Source organism: Muntiacus reevesi, chromosome X (assembly GCF_963930625.1).
Source record: "Muntiacus reevesi chromosome X, mMunRee1.1, whole genome shotgun sequence".
NCBI lineage: Eukaryota > Metazoa > Chordata > Mammalia > Artiodactyla > Cervidae > Muntiacus > Muntiacus reevesi.
The window spans coordinates 56,716,685-56,734,108 of record NC_089271.1 but is presented as its reverse complement, the minus strand read 5'-3'; the positions used below and the strand labels follow the sequence as shown (position 1 = coordinate 56,734,108).

General features: G+C 41.2%; 1 long non-coding RNA gene and 1 pseudogene across 1 annotated transcript in view; both read right to left on the bottom strand.

The window, feature by feature from the left end:
• LOC136153391 (uncharacterized) overlaps positions 1-17,424 on the bottom strand; it is a 127,333-nt gene that overhangs the window by 16,225 nt on the left and 93,684 nt on the right. The gene's annotated exons all lie outside the window — the stretch shown is intronic.
• Positions 14,992-16,497, bottom strand: LOC136153815 (germ cell-less protein-like 1 pseudogene; annotated as a pseudogene).

Genomic DNA, 17,424 nt, shown 5'->3' with positions numbered 1-17,424 from the left:
GTGGAAGCTGGATATTTGCAGCATCAAAAATGCCAGAAAAAAAACACTGGATCATTTTTTCTCTTCATTATAAAAACAGCTTTGGTCTTCATTAAAAAAAAAGTTTTTGAGTTTTCTTAAACAAGCAGGCTGCTTGGCACTTCTTGCTGGAAAGTCTTCTGAAGTACTGTTTCACTGAATAGGGTTAACAACAGTTATGACACTCAATAATCACAAAACTATTTACGCTGCCCACTTTTCTCATGGAACTGTACATTGTGTCCTAGGATTGTCTTTACACAACTCTGAAACAGCCAGGAAACATGTTTTTGTAAATCTGGCAATTGGGACCTGTTGGCAAAGAACTATTTTCCCACTGTGAAACCTGGATAGTTCAGTCTCAAATCTGCCCAAAATACACACTCATTTATTTTCCTCTTCACTAAAACAACAGCTTTGGTCAAGCTTTTGAATATTTTGAAAGCAACAGGATGCTTGCCGCTTCCTCTGGGAAGTCATCTGACAGTACAGTTTCACCTAATCAGGGTAACAACATGTACGGCAATCAACTCTCAAAGAACACTCTCTCCTGACATCTTTTATCATGGAATGATACACTGTTTCCTAGGTGTGCTTTTACACAACTCTGAAACGGCCAGGAAATATGCTTTTGTGAACCTGGAAATTGAATCCTGATTGCAAAAGAATTATTCCCACCCAGTTAAAGGGGGATTGCTGCAGCCTTAAACTTGCCAGAGAAACACACTGGTTCATTTTTCTCTTCATTACAACAACAGCTTTGGTCAAGTTTCTGAGTTTTCTGAAAGAAACAGGCTGCTAGTCACTTCTTTCTGGAAAGTCAGGTGACATTACAGTTGCACCTCATCACTGTAACAACAGATATGGTCATCAACACTCACAGAACACTTTCCCCTAACCCCTTTTGGGTGTAATATCACATTGTGTCCTAGGAGTGTCTTTACACAGCTTTGTAACTTCAGGGAAACATGTTTTTGTGAACTTAGGGGTTGGGTCTGATGCCAAAAGAAGTATTTCAAGCTGTGAAACTTGGATAGCTGGAGCCTCATATCTACCAGGAAAACACACTGGTTCATTTTTTCTCTTCTTTACAACAGATTTTGTCAAGTATTTGAGTTTTCTGAAAGCAACAGACTGCTTGACACTTCTTGCTTGGAAGTCATCTTAAAGTACAATTTGACCTAATCAGAGTAACAAGTGGTATGTTAGTCAACACACACAAAACACTATCCCCTGCCATCTTTTATCATAGAATGGTACATTGTGTCCCAGTAGTATCCATACATAACTCTGAGAATGCACAGAACATCTTTTTGTGAACCTGGGAACTGGGGCCAAATGGAAAAAGAAGTATTTTCTCACTTGTGAAAGCTGGACATTTTCAGCCTTAAAATTGCCATAAAAACACACTGGTTCATTTTTCCCTTCATTGCAACAACAGTTTTGTTCAAGTTTTTCAGTTATCTGAAATAAACAGGTGCTTGCAACTTCTTGCTGGGAAGTCATGTGACAGTACAGTTTCACCTATTCAGAGTGACAACAAATATAGCAGTCAACACTCACAGAATACTCTTCCCTGACATATTTTCACATGGAATGGTATAGTGGTCCTCAGTGTGTCCTTACAACTCTGAAACAGTCAATAAATAGGCTTTTGTGAACCTGGGAGTTGGGCCCTTATAGTAAAAGCTATACTTTTCACCTGTGGAAGCTGGATAATTCCAACCTCAGACCTGTGAGAAAAACATACTTATTCATTTATCTTTACTACAATAGCTGTCATCAAGTTTTTGAGTTTTCTGAAAAACAGGCTGCTTGCCACTTCTTGATGGGAAGTCATCTGACAGTACTGTTTCACCTAATCAGACATGGCATTCTAAACCCAAAGAACACTCTCCCCTGACCTTTTTTCTCATGACATGGTACAGTGTGTCCTAGGATTGTCTTTACACAGCTCTGAAACTGCAGGAAAACACCATTTTGTGACCCAGTGAATGGAGACCTGATGGAAAAAAGTAGTATTTTCCTCCAGTGAAAGGTGGATAGTTTCAGCCTTAAACTTACCAGAAAAATACACTGGTTCATTTTTCCCTTCATTACAACACAGCTTTGGTCTAGATTTTGAGTTTTCTGAAAGCAACAGGCTGCTTACCACTTCTTGCTGGGAAGTCATCTGACAGTAGTTTCAGCTAATAAGCATAACAACCAGTATGACAGTTAGCACTCACAGACTACACTACCCTGACATCTTTTCTCATGGAATGGGACATGCCCTAGGTGTGTCTTTACACAACTCTGAAACAGCCAGGAAGCATCTTCCCAACACATGGATCAAATCCAGGTCTCCCACATTGCAGGCAGATTCTGTACTGTCTGAGCCACCAGGGAAGCCCAAGAATACTGCACTTGGAGTCCTTCTCCAGGGGTTCCTCTGGACTAAGTAATCAAACGAATCAGGGTCTCCTGCATTGCAGGCAGATTCTTTACCAGCTGAGCTTTGCTTTCAGGTAAGCAAAATACGAATAATAAATGCCAACAAATTTAATAGCCTAGGAGAAAATGATATAGTGCTAGAAACAGAAATATCTACCAAGACTGGAATCATGAAGAAATAGAATATCTGAGTCAATTTAAATCTAGTAAGGAGACTGAGTTCATAATGAAAATTCTACACCCACCCTAACACACACACATGAAAGTCTAGGAATAGGTGGCTACATTAGGGAATTTTACTCAACATTTAATAGAAATAGTGAATTCTACTTAATAGAAATTAATGATAACCCTGCCTGAAAATTGAAGACAAGTGAACTCTGCCAAAATCAGCATGAGGCCAAACTTACTCTGACACAATAGCTGATGAGGCCAATACAAAAAAAAAAAAAATGTTTCACACCAATATCCCTAAGAAATGTACCTGCAGATATTCTCAAAAATACTGGCAAACCAAATTCATAAGCACATTCAAAGAATCTACATGAGGTCATGTGAGATGCACCCTGGGATGCAAGGATGATTCATCATACAAATTTCAATAAATGTTATACACTGCATTCACTGATAAAGTAAAAGATAGAAATCAGAGCATCAACTCAACAGATGCAGGAAAAAAATCTGCTAAAAGTCTACACTGTTTCATAATAATAACTCTCCATCAATTAAATATAGAAGGAATGAACCTAGACGTGAAAAGGGTCATACATCACAAGTACACATCCAACACCATATTCAGTGATGCAAATCAAAAAGCTTTCCCTCTAAGATCAGAACAAGAAAAGGGTGCCCTCCTCACCACTATTACTCAATATAGTATCAAAAGTATCAGCCAGAGTAATTAGGCAAGAGAAAGAAAGAATTGGAAAGGACATTGTGATTCTGAATGTAGCAAAAGTATATAAAAATGCAATATTTTCATCAACAATGTTATCATAAAGATGATGAACAAATTTCCACTGTATTGAGTACCTACTACATGTCAGAATTCTTTTCTGTTGTCTCTTAATTGTTTTTTACCTTATTCTGCAGATGTGGGACCCAAGACTTTTCGCCCCCTCCCCCTGTGCGCGCGCGCGCGTGTGTGTGTGTGTCTGTGTGTCTGTGTGTCTGTGGTGTGAGCAGGTGGGAAATGGTTTGCTAAGCAAGGATGTTAGGTGAATGACTTAAGATGAACTTTTGGGAAGAAGGCAAAACAGTGATCAAGAAATAGGTATTTGTGAATATTGAAGAACTTTAGCACACTATTTGTCTATATACTTCTTGTATCTGTACATGTTGCAATCACCAGAGACCATCTCTCTGTCTCTCTAAGGAAGCATGCCTTCAACAGGTAGCAGGTAAAGGTGGACCAAGTGATGGCATATAACCCATGAAAGGTGTAAAACATAAGTTTTCTCTTTTCTGCAAAAATCGATGGAAGATGGATTATCTGCAGTTGTGTGGCAGTGGCAATCCTGAGGGAAAAAGAAAAGCTGAGTTGTGAGACAGATAAATGGTCCCTCTGCTGGAGTTGAACACAGCCCCGGGCCTCATAAGGTTAACTTATTCAATATGAGAGGCTGCAGGTGGCTCCGTTTTATGTTTCTACCTTTGAAGACAATGTGGAATATTGGAAAACCCCTGAAGTTTACTATCAAAGGGTCCTAGATTCACTCCACAAATTATTAGTAAGGGAAAGGTTACTTAACCTCTCTGATTCTCACTTTTCTCATTTCAAATGAGGATATAAGGATGCATACCAAGTATGGTGTTTGCAAGGGTCAAATGAGAAAAATGCATGTGAAGTGCTTGGAATATTAAAGCTGTTCAGTAAATGTCATTTCCCTGCTCTACTGCAACCCTTCCACCTCCAAATCAAAACAATTGGATTTAAATCTTTACCGTGATGTCCAATAGATTCTGTTGATGTCTTGAATTTTGCCCTAAGGAACACTGGGTAAGCATAAAGCAGTCTATGAACAACTCTTTACTCATAGCATCACACTTGACTTGGCAACTTTGGAGAGCGTGATAAAACATCACCGGTGAACTCGACAAATAGAAATAGGATACATTATTCCCAACTCACTAGAGGAAATACAGTACTAAAGGACACTCAGCCCATCTGACAGAAACTCAATTCATCCAATAGAAAACAGATAAAAGGGAATAATACATAGGAAGCATAGAAGAAGAAGAAGAAAAACCTCCCAATCAATAGGAAGCAGAAATAAGATGACAGAAACAACTGCAAAATAGATTCCTTGGAAAAGTTCAAAATGGAGCCATATGATCTTAAAAAGAGGAGGGCATGGAAAGGTTAAAAGGAAGCAGTCGTGGACTTTCAGCTCTTAAACGATTAAAAACAGGGATTCAGGGCTAATTACTGTGAGTATAATTCTGAAGGCTCAAATATACATATGCCAAAAGTTCACTGAAATTGGCAGATCCATAGAGTGGGAACTTTTAGTATATCTCTCAGTAACTGATCAATTTAGAAAACAATAACTATTGGCAATGATAAGGGAGATTTGGAGAACCCTATTAAATCTTGTTCTAATAAGCAGGTAGAGAATACTAGGTCCAAAGATTAGAGAATATATATTCTCTGGGAGCACAAATGGAACATTTAGAGAAGCTGATCATTCACTAGTCCACAAACATATGTCAGCAATTTTCAAGCAGAAACCATGCTCTCTGAACACAGTGCAATTGAGTGAAAAAATCATAACCCAAAGGAAAACAGAAACAAACCACTTAGGGTAGGAACATTTAAAAAAATATGACCAGAATCAAGCGATACATATGACCAACAAGGGATAAATAGTAATTATTAATCATAATAGAAATTAGGAAATATTGCAACCAAATGATAATGAAAATAGCACCTATAAAATCTTGTGGAATACACCAAAGTGGTAGTTTGAGGGACATTTATAACACCAAATGCTTATATTAGAAAAGAAGAAAGGCTGCAAATTAATGAGCTGAGCAACCAAAATATGAAATTGGAATAGCAGAATGAATGGAAGAAAGTAGAAGGAAGGAACATTTACCAAATGTTCCTTAAAGAGGAACAAATTAAATTAAAGAGAAAACAAAACAAAAATCCATAAAGAAGTTCAAGCAGACCAAACTTGGTTCAAACTAGGTTCAAACAAACCTAGTTTGTTGCTAGGGAAGGCAAAAGAAACTGATAAATGTACAGCAACAGTTACTGAGAAAGAGGGAGAGAGAGAAGTAGAAGATACTAGGAATACGAAAAGAAGTAATCATTACGAATGTGGTAGATGCTTTTGTAAAGTAGCATACCAAATTAATTTGAATTACTTAATTTTAAAACTTAGATGAAATAATTTTCTCAATCTATCAAAATTAAACAGAAACAGAAAGTAGATCATTTCTATATTGCAAATATGTTCCATCATAAATATGGAATGCTAAAACTAAAGTTGGTAAAGCCCTTGGACAGTTTTCCATGGCCTCAAATATTACCATTAACTTTAATGTCTGTAAGATCAACCCCATCTGGGACTCATAGTTTATCTACTTATTAATTCACAGGAGGCCAGCCCATATACTTGGGAATCTCATCCCCAATTTTGGATTCTACCATTTTTACAAGCTGATAAGAGTAATGACTTGAAAGCACTCACACAACACTTCCAGCTTTATCACACCGATATGAGCAAATCTCCCAAACACTCACTTAAACAGCCTTTACATGATCTGCAACCTGGAGACTCCTCGGTCTTCTGAAATAAGCATCAGAAAAATCTGCCCTTGAGCCTAGGTTAACAAAAGAAAGAAAGAAAAAAAGTTTCCCAGGTACTATTAACAACTAAAAACTCCAGTAAAACTCCAGAGTGTTGATCCTTGAGTTGTTGTTCCTCATCACATCCCCCTGTATACTGGGTATCCACTCCATCTGAAGACCTTAAATTGAGGGTTCTTAGCAGCCTTCCAGGCGTCACTGACTTCAGAAAGTGGACAGATTTCCTCCCCAAGACGACAGAATAACATTAATTTTCTGATTCTCTAGGAACTGTTCCTCCCCCTTTACTAATAAAATTGCCTACCATTACATTCTGATGTTTTCCAGCACATTGCTATGAGCTCCCCTTATTTTTACTGTATTATTCTTTTTTTTTTTAACTCCTGTGGTCTCCTTCTGCCACTTAAGGAAAAACATCTGACATTCCCCATCACACCCTGCTGACAAAAGAAAGAAATGCTATTTGTCAGTTTCCCTTACAGCATTAATTCCAACCTCCAGACGTTAAAACCTGGACACTGACCTCATCTCAGCAAAATACTCCTGCAGAGGTCATTATAATCCTGTCGGCAAGTCCTAGTCAATCAAGAGTAGGCTCCATTATTGGGGCCACGCTGACCCTGATAGTCAGATTTGCTCATGGTATTCCATTTGTTCATGATAGTCAGCCTGCTTTGTGAAACTGATTGAAAGTGAAAGTGAAAGTCACTCAGTCGTGTCCGACTCTTTGGGACCCCATGGACTATACAGTCCATGGAATTCTCCAGGCCAGAATACTGGAGTGGGTAGCCTTTCCCTTCTCCAGGGGATCTTCCCAACCCAGGGATCAAACCCAGGTCTCCTGCACCGCAGGTGGATTCTTTACCAGCTGAGCCACACAAGAGAAGTTCTGCTAAATACATCACTTACCTTGAGGAACACAAAATCGACTTTCTCTAGTCATGATCAATGAAGCTTATTTTCCTGATAGAGGCAATACAATGAGGTACTATTTGTTATGTAACATCTTATATAACACCCATATGGCATATGCTGACTTATCTTGTGTGTTCAGGATAATTGCTAGAGAGTTTGTGATATGTTAAACTAAACATTCCAGCAGATCTTATTTCCCAGAAATGGGTGGGGGAGGGGGGGTTAGGGAGAGGGGATTAACCAGTAACAGTCAAACCAATTTCTTTTAAAAACTCACCAGGAAGGGCTTCTCTGTTGGCTGAGATGGCAATGCGGGAGACCCAGGTTCAGTCCCTGGGTCGGGAAGATCCCCGGGAGAAGAGAATGGCAACCCACTCCAGTATTCTTGCCTGAAGAATCCCGTGGACAGAGGAGCCCATGAGGTTGCAAAGAGTCAGACATGACTGAGCGTCTAACACACACACACACACACACACACACACACACACACACACACACACACACACACAGAACACAGAATAACTGACGCCCTATTCAGGAGTCAGTTTATATATATAGGCTTTGTGACTTGCTATTCTCACATTCGGGAAAATAATAGCTAGCAAGGGTGGTCCAAAACTTGTCTTTGATTCTGACAAATGTCATGTGGTGCTCAAAGGTGAAACCAGCTGGATTCATTGCCTGGTTTTATAATCCAAGCCCTTGACTTCAAGTCTTGTTTCAAGGACTAATAATCATTGTGTTCCGTTTGATTACTTGTTTTGCAGTTGGCCAATGCATCCTGTCTGGAGTCTTAAATGCTATTGCACAGTCCATGTCACACCAGAGTATTCAATGATGCATTCTACTGCAAAAGGAGCAGGAGAGACCAACCCATGACCTACTACAGAGTACATTCTCTAAACAAATTCCTGATCATCAAAATCAGAGCAATGTTGATAATCTAGATAACATGGATTAATGGCTTGTGGCCAGAAGTGGGTACTAAAAAATATCTCTTGACATCCAGGCTAGGACATGTTATTCTCCCATTAGACATTGGAAAAAATCTCAGGGAATGCCAACTTCAGTTGAGATCATGAGATCTCGTCACTCTGAAATCATGATAAAGTGAGACAAAACAAAGGCCACTTCATGATTTTTTTTTTTCTAAGCACAGACAAAAAAGCAAAATCACTGTACAAACCACCATATATCCCTCTCCTAGCTAGTATGAGTGACTGCTAGTTTGGGGGTTTCGTTTTCCCTTTTGCTTTCTTTGTTTCTTTGTTTGCTTTATGCAGTTGCAGCTTTCACCTCACTCTAGTCTAGTCTCTCTATACAGAAGGTTTACTAAGATACTGTCATAGGAATACCCTGTCTTCCTGACAGTATCCAATCCAGATCAAAACTCTGCTTCTTTAAAACCTCACACAAAATCACCTAAAACAAGACCACCTCTTTCTTTCTTTAATTTTTCTTTTGATGTGGTCCCTTTATTTAGTCTTTATTGAATTTGTTACCATATTGCTTCTGTTTTGTTTTTTTTTTTCCTTTTATGTTTTGGTTTTTGGTCACAAGACACGTGGGACCTTAGTTTCCCCAACCAGGGAGCGAACCCACACCACCTACTTTGGAAGGCAAAGTCTCATCTGCCGGACCAGCAGGGAAGTCCCAAGCCCAAATCTTTTAACATCCCTTTTCTATCACCCACATACTTGTGTGGCCCACAGTTCCTTCACTGTGTGTGTTCGCCTTCACTGCAAAGAATAATAAACTCAAATTGTTCAAATGCAAATGTGTTCCTGCTGGTCTTTAGTTGGGAGGCATCGAAATATCATATCACATTAAACTTGATGACAAAGCAAAAGAGAAGACTCAAAGGTATTTACTACAATAACCCCACATGCTATTACTTCTAACATAATTTTCAGTTTACAAAGACATTTATTCTGTATCCTTTTAACCAGCAATTTCAAGGCCTAGAGACTGAGAAGAGGGCTGGTATACTGGTGGAGATATTAACAATATGAACAGTAAAAGACCAACCATATAATATATTGAAAATAGATATTCATGATAGTGGAATGGGAGAAAGAAAGCAAAGGTTGAGTTTTGGACAATGAGTTTGAGATCATGGCCTGACCACCAGGTCAGATGCTGTATGGGCCACAGAAGATAAGACCCAAATTCTTCACATTCCAAAGCACAGGGTTTCAGAACAAACGGTCCCTTTGGGTGGCTACCAACCTTCCTCACGCCCTGTCCCCAGCCTGCATAACATCTCAGTAAGCACAGTGAGACGAATAAGACCCTGATGAGACCCTGTAAATCCAAATGTGACCATTCTGTATGTCCGTTTTTCTAACTCCTCCCCATCCCCACAAACATCACCCACCCCCACATAGGTTATCCAGGTGATCTATGTATTCAGAGGTAGAAAGAAATGTAAATTTTACTTGGAATGACTGATTATAGAACAGCACTATCTAATAGAATTCTCTGCGCTGATAGAAATGTTCCATACTTGCGCTGCACAGAGTATAGTAGCCACGGGTTTACATGGAGCCATTGAGCACTTCAAATGCTGCTAGTGAGGCTGAATTTTCAATTTTATTTAATTTTAATCAATTTAACTAATCACATATGACTAGGGGCTACCAGTTTAAAGAATATACCTCTACAGGAAGTCTCCTCACCTGTGGTGGACCATACTCAGCCACTTGCCTTCACCCAAAACACGCTCTTTGTGACTGCTTGGACGATTGTAATTCACTTAGAGTCACCATTCTTCATAAAATCCCATGTACTACAAACATGCTAATCAGAACCATCAGCTGCTTGTAGATTCCTATTTTTGCCATCACCATGTACTATTTTTATTTTTATTCTTTTAAATAATTGACAGACACCACCAATGTAATGCAGTGTGTTTATGTGATGAATACTTCTCAGAGAATTAAGGATCTTTTGGGTATTCAAATCTTACCTTGAATTTGCCCAGAGAGTTTTTGTTCCATCCACTGCATCTTATTACCCTGCTAGTCTTTAAACCATGTTTGATAGTTGAATGTTGCTACAATGTGGAGTGAAGTTTATCCTTTGGTGTCTGATCTAAGAGTCTAATCATAGCAATTGACATGGAAAATGTGTTCACAGACTAAACCAAACTTTCATCTGCACTGTTAGAACAAATTATTCCCGAAGACTGTTCATATATCAACTGGTTATTGTCTAATGAAATGAGGTAAATTTCAGTTCTCTTACATACTAGAAAAAAAACTGCCACCTTTCTTTAGAATGTCATGAATAGACAAATTTTACTTCTGAAACACAAACACTTGAGGAAGTATAAGTTTCAGCTAACATCCTGGTTATTATCTCCTTACCAGCATCAGTGTCTTTCTATTTATTTACTCAAATGAGGAAGGAAGCTACATTTAGATTAAAATTGGTTGCCTGGACCATAAGTTCTATATTGTTCCTTTGTAGATCGCACCACCTTTGAGATTTCCAAGTGGTGGGGAAGACTGTTGGCTATAGGTCTGGATTCAAAGAAGAGGTCTGTGCATGGGCTATGAATTTGAGAGTCTATGACATATAGATGGTGCCTGGAGTCAAGCAAGTAAACCTTAGAACAGGGGGCAGATGACACACCCCTTTCAAGAGGTCTATCTTGAATAAAGGGAAGGGCATCAAGGCCCAGGTAGCTGAGTGGACAAGGAAAGGGTGGAACCTCATGTGGGCTCATAAAATATAAATGCATATATATATGTATATGAATGTCTTAGGAGTCATGTTACTAGCTGAACAGGTGATGACATAAGAATCTTGGGCCCTGCTTCAATCCCCTTATTTCAATGTGTGTGTGTTTGCTGACCCCAATTCAAAAGTTTAAGTTTAATCACATGATTAACCTTATGTGATGTGCTTATATAAAATAGGTGAGTTTTGCTATTTTAACTCTCATCAGGCAGGTTCATGTCCAAATTCTGTGGCTGAGACTTGGCAAGTACCTTCCTGTAGACCTTGTGGCTAGACACTCCCTCTTCTTTTTATTTTCCTCTTAAAAAGATGGTTTTCTTTTTCCAGCACATGCCTTATCTTTCATTAAAATTCCAATGTCATCTTTGTGCTGTTTATATATAGACCCTTTCCACAGTAGCATAATTTACACTGGTCTGCTGTCTGTGTCCATCCCACTTACATCCCTGGGGCACTGCTTTCTCCTTCATAAGTCATTGTTTATTTAAGTCTCTTGTGTCTTTGCACACGAATGCTAACCTTATCTTCTTACGGCATCTATCTCCAGGACACCACTGGAAGGGAAGATGACAGAAGAGGGTTTGTCTACCGAACTGTAGTAACATTTCATTCCTGTCTCCTTAAGACAGGCAGAAGCAGAGATGGACTATCAAAACATGCAACAGAGCCAGATGCAGAAACAGCCAGAGACAAGACAGTCTGACAGAAAAACAGAGATAGCTGGTCAGGCAGGCTGAGAAAGCCCAACGGATGGACAGACTCAGATATTATACCTCCTCCCCCAATAGAGACAGGTAGAAAGGGATACACAGAAAGGGGCAGACAGAGACAGGTAGAAATAGATGGAGACAGAGATAGGGAGGCAGAGGAAGCCAGGCACAGACAGGGACAAAGAGACACACATTCAAACTAAGGCAAAGAATGATGGTTGCAGACAGAGACAGGGAGACAGGCAGAGGCTGATTGACACAGATAGAAAGACAGAGACAGACAGACTGAGAGACAGAGAAAGACAGAGGCACACTGAAAGACAACACACATATAGAGATAGTGATGGAGAGAGAGTCAGAGAGAAACAAGGTTGCGGGGGGGTGGGGGGGCGGTGGGGTGGGGCTGGGGAGAAAGACAGAGACAGATGGGACAGAAAGGGAAAGACAAAGACAGACAGATGGAGAAAGAGACACGGAGAGATACAGATACAGAAGCACTGGAGAAATACAGAGACAGAGACAGAAGCATAGAGACCCAGACACAAACAGATTGTCAGAAACAGAGAAACAGAAAGATATGGACAGTAAGACAGAGACAGAGAGTGACAAAGATAGGCAGTCAGAGACAGAGACTGAGGTAGACAAAGACAGAGGTAGATAGAAATTAGACAGGGATGCAAACAGACATAATAGAGAGAAAGGGGATGACAGAGAGAGCGGCAGACATACAGAGAGGGAAAGACAGAGACAGGGATAAATCCTCATCATTGTCAAGGACCACGTGGTAGCCCATCGGGGTACATCTCCTTTAGTGTGGCGTTTAGTTTGCTGTTATTTAGCTTGATGATTTCCTGTAGCGTTACCATGACTATATATTTTGTGCTGCCTCCCCATCTCCCCATGCCTTTACGAAGAGGCTAACAAAATGAGTATCAATGTGGGAAACGCTTTCTTCCTCATCCTGAGCAGTCAAAAAGAAAAGAAAAAAAAAGTGAAAAACTAGAGACAGGTATTGGATAAATTGCCCAAACTGGCAAATGGCAACAGTCAGGGTTTGTGAGAGTTTAAATGTTTAAATGAGTGTATTTCAGCTGTCACTGTGCATTATTGAACATCTTTCTCCTGTAAACAGCAACAAGCAATTTAAGGATTTAAAGCTAATTGGGTAGGAAAACAAAAGCAGATCTTTCAGTCAAGGTATATTTGTAGCTAAGTAGTCTCTGAATTTCCCAAGTGAGGATACCTCTGTTTAGATGAAATGGCATCTTGGCTTTCAGCTCAAGAAAAAGTAATCTCAAATTGCTTAGAGAGTTTATATAAAGAAAGTGAAATTGTTACTGAAAAAAAAAATACTTTTTACCTTTCAACTGAATCATGACTTACTCTTCTCCCCAGTTATTTAAAAAAATAAATAAAATGAAGTCTATTGTTTGTAGTTGGTTAGGTATACGGAATATAAGGGAACAGGAGAAAGGGTAGGGGGATGCAAAACTAAGGGCAACAGGTGGGATGCATGAGTCAAGTGCTCGGGCCTGGTGGACTGGGAAGACCCAGAGGAATCGGGTGGAGAGGGAGGTGGGATGGGGGGCCGGAATGGGGAATACGTGTAACTCTATGGCTGATTCATATCAATGTATGACAAATCCACTGAAAAATAAAAAATTAAAAAAAAAAAAAAGAAGATTTAAAGAAAGATTAAAACAAGTAAAAAGATATCAGAAATGAAAATAAAGCAAGTTTGAAAATATTAATAATAATAAAAAAAAACTAAGGGCAAACATCAAAGGATGCAACAGCAGCTTCCTGGTTGAACCATTTCCTTTAACTGTCATGTAAATATTACTCTAATACTAGTATGTGGGTTTGGGATAATGAAGCCTTTCAAATCTCCTTAAAGAGTAAAAACGAATGAATGAATGAAGTCAAAAGTAATTTGTTCACTGAATGACAACGGATAAAATCTAATTGGGAAGAGAAACAAACCACCGGTAAGGAAAATTCTGATTTCAACCAAGTAAAACATTAAATCTGGTGACTAATTTTTTTTTGTTCATCTTCTATTAATTTATCACACTCTTTCCAAGCATGTATTTATTATTTGTATGGATTTTTAAATAGTTTTCCATTCTTTGACCTCAAAATAACATTTCATTGAGGGAGGGAATGGGATGGTGACAATTTGCAAGTTAACAGTAATCAGAAACCAACAAATTCAAATCGTGACTAGTGTGCTTCTCCTTTGGTGACAAAAACACTTTTTATCTTACCCTTTTGATTACTAGTGTGAACGTCTTGTCTTTTGATCCCACTTCCAGATGCCAAATAATTCCCATTATAATTCAAAAGCATTCCTTTCCAGAGGTTACCAGACCTGTTTTTAAGCAGGAAAGAGTCTTTCCAAGTACAATTCGAACGTCAAATGTTTCTGAAGGGCTAAGGCCATCCACGTGCGTAAAGAGTGCTTTCTGGTGCATAAATAATTCATGACTGTATGCCACAGAAAAAACTCTTTTTATCTAGTATGGAGAGGTCCTCATAGAAACAATCTGCTGTCTTCCACTCCATCCCCAATATAGGGTTGTATAAGATTTGAAATGTCTTTCTAGGGTTAAAATGCTAGGAAAGTCAAAATAAAGTCTAACTAACATCAAGATATGATATAAAGTCAACTAACCTGAGAATATTGAGGAACAACCAATAAAGAGAAGATCATCAGTGCAGCCTGGGTGTGTTCACATAGTGAGAGATCATGGAAACCAAGTACGACACTCAGTGGCAAGAAATGGGGCAAGGGAAGCAATCCAAAGGATGCTAGCGGCAGTGGTGGTAGATCCAAAGGATCCAGCATCCAAAGGATGCTAGTGGTAATGGTAGAGTGAGGCAGAGTGGCTCTAAACACACGAACTGAAAGAGAAACCAAACTGTTATTTAACATGCATTTAACCACGCTAAAGGAAATGCATATTTTAAAAGAGTTTCACTAACAGTAGCAGAGTAGCTAGGTTCACAGGTTCTCTCTAAAGTCAACTGGTCTTTGACTTTGCAGAAATGATGGGAGGGGGCATTGAGGGATGGTAAACCAGGAGGCCAAGTTGCCACCTTAACAGCACAAATAAGTTATACAGGTGTTGGGGGGGGGGGGGCTTTAAACTTTCTCCTTTTCATAGGCTCAGGTAAACAATCTCAAATATCATGCGCTAAAGTTCAACAAAGACACTGACAGAACTGGGCCACCAGAGGTGGGCAAGTCCGGTTGGTCCCGCAGAAGGAGCTGGCCATCTGGACAAAGCTGGTCGCCCCTGACCCCAGGAAAAGAGCTGCTCGCCCCTCTGAGATTTTTATTTTCAGGGATCCTCATTCAGGAAAACGCCCCTCTCTGGGGAGGTACAGGAAATTACAGGTCACATATATGGGGAAAACCACATCTTCGTTCTCCAGATTCATTACCTCTAGCTCTTCATCCTTTCTCAGGGAAAGTACCTGGTATTCTGTCTCCCTCCGGAGAATGGCTCTTCCAGCCCTGTCCAAGGAGACCAGGCGCAGGCGGAACGCGACCTTTCTCTGCCAGAGCAAGCTGACCCCAAGACCGCAAGACTGGTTCAGCGCGCTGCGCTTGAAAATGATGCGCCGGTTGGCATAGCACACCACCAAGTCCCAGCCGAAGTTGAAGCCTGCCCACCGCCAGCTGCACTCCTCATCCCTGCAGAGCCGGCCCCCGCACCGCATGCTGTTCCTCTGGAGATCGGACACGCAGACATCCATGGGCCCGAGGTCTCTGTTCTGCTCAGCCCGGAGGAGGGCAAGCCACTGCTCTTTGTACACTGGGGCCAGCCACGCGGCAGGGATCAGCGAATCCTGGTCGATGGCGCGTGCTGATGGCAGGTCGCAGATTATGTAGGCAAGCCGCAGCTGCTGGAACACTGGCACGAAGGCTCTGCCCTGCTCGGTCTCCAGGAAAGGGGTGCCCTCTGACTCCTGCCTGGACCCAGCAAACCACGAGTCGGCGTCTGGCAGTAGGTCTCTGTGGGGGCCTCTCCATGTCGGCTGCAGCTGCAGGAACATCCACTTTTTCAGCGTGGTGTACACATCCATCTCTACCTCCATCACGAAGAGCTCTGAAGAGGCAATGACCTCTTTCATGAGATCCAGGCTAACTTCTCTCAATAACTCCTCACTCTGCTGGGTCATCAGGTTGTCCAGCAGCCACTGAAGACACATGGGCTTGATGTGCTGGAGTCCGTAGCTCTCAGCAGCGTAGTAGTAGCTGCACACGGTCTGATCATTGATGGTGTCCTTCATGATGTCTCCGCACTGCTCAATCAGCCTGTCCAGCTGCAGCATGCTGGCTGCGGCCAGCACGGGGACCACTCGACCCGGTGGGATGAGCACAGAGTCTCGGTACAGGGAACCTAAAGCCTCGTGCAGTGCCTCACAATCAATGTTCTCGTCAGGCATCTGCAACTCTACAGTAGTCATGGTTGTCTCACGCCAAGCACCACTAAACATGCTCGCAAAGTATCCCGACTGGCACAAGTTGGCCTTGTGCAGGTTCCACTCCTCCCCCAGGGCACGGATCTGCACGTCACTCCCTTCTCCTCTCAGAAAACGTGTCTCATAAACGGACCCTGAACTGTCTTTTGCTCGCTTCCCGCGGGGCGCTTTTGCGAGCTGCCCTCCTGGGCCTGTCTTCCGCTTGTGGCACCCTTGACTAGTGCTGGGTCTCTCCTCTTCACTCTCCTCCTCTTCCTCTATCGCTGCCACTGCTACCTCCTCAGCCTCCTCCTCCCCCTCAGGGGCACCTGGCTCCTCTGGGGCACGCCCCCCTCTGTTCCAGAGCATCCGACTACTTAGTGCTCCCATGGCTTTTACCTCAGGCGCGCAAAGGGCAGGCTTCCTCACCAGACGCGGCTTCCTCTGGCACTAACGCAGCCGAAGGGGCTGTTGGGTACGGTTGACGATTGTGACGTCATCACGGACGCCACGCAAAGCCACACCCACTAGGCTTTCCCCTACCCCTCCCACTCCCTATCACAGGATAAGTGCACTCTGTACCAGAAATTCCACTCTATCTTTCCCTCCCGGGATGATTTCTCTGGGACTCCCTTCATAGGATAATGGTGGAACAGAGGACTTTGTGTATGAATTGTCCCCATTAATTTTAAGAACATAATTTCCTATTCCCCATTTGAAATAATTAGTGATCACTCCTTTTTTTGGATCATTACATCTTGGTTCAAGCTCTGTCCTCTATGCACCTTAATTTCTGTAATTATTTTCTTAGGTTATCCCATCATTTGAGGCTGTGAAAACATTTTCTGTGATAAAAGTGGCAGTGTTTGCCCAGTCTTTGCTTTTGTCTCTAACTTTTGCTATTAAATAGCATTTCCAGTCATAGAGCCATTTAAAACTGTGTGTGTCCATATCAGCTTCTTGAGGCTCATGTCTCCATTTTCCATAGGTACACAAACCTTAACTTTGGGGAATATCTTAAGTTCCTTTGGGAACTTTTAGATGTTTTTTGTTTCTTCCTACCCCACCTTTTTGTGCATCTTGAGCCCTCTGGCACTTTCCCTATTTCTTGCACATATCTCATTGTCTGATAGCTGGCTAAAAGTCTACCGTTTCTGACACTTCCAAAGCAGATATACATCTTTTCTCAACTGTACTCCCATCAGACCTTAATCAAACATTTCTCCCCATAAGGCTGCAATTATTTCATTATATTAGTTTCACCACTAGAGTTTTGAATGTTTGAGGCAAAGGCTTTGGATTATCAGCCCCAGACAC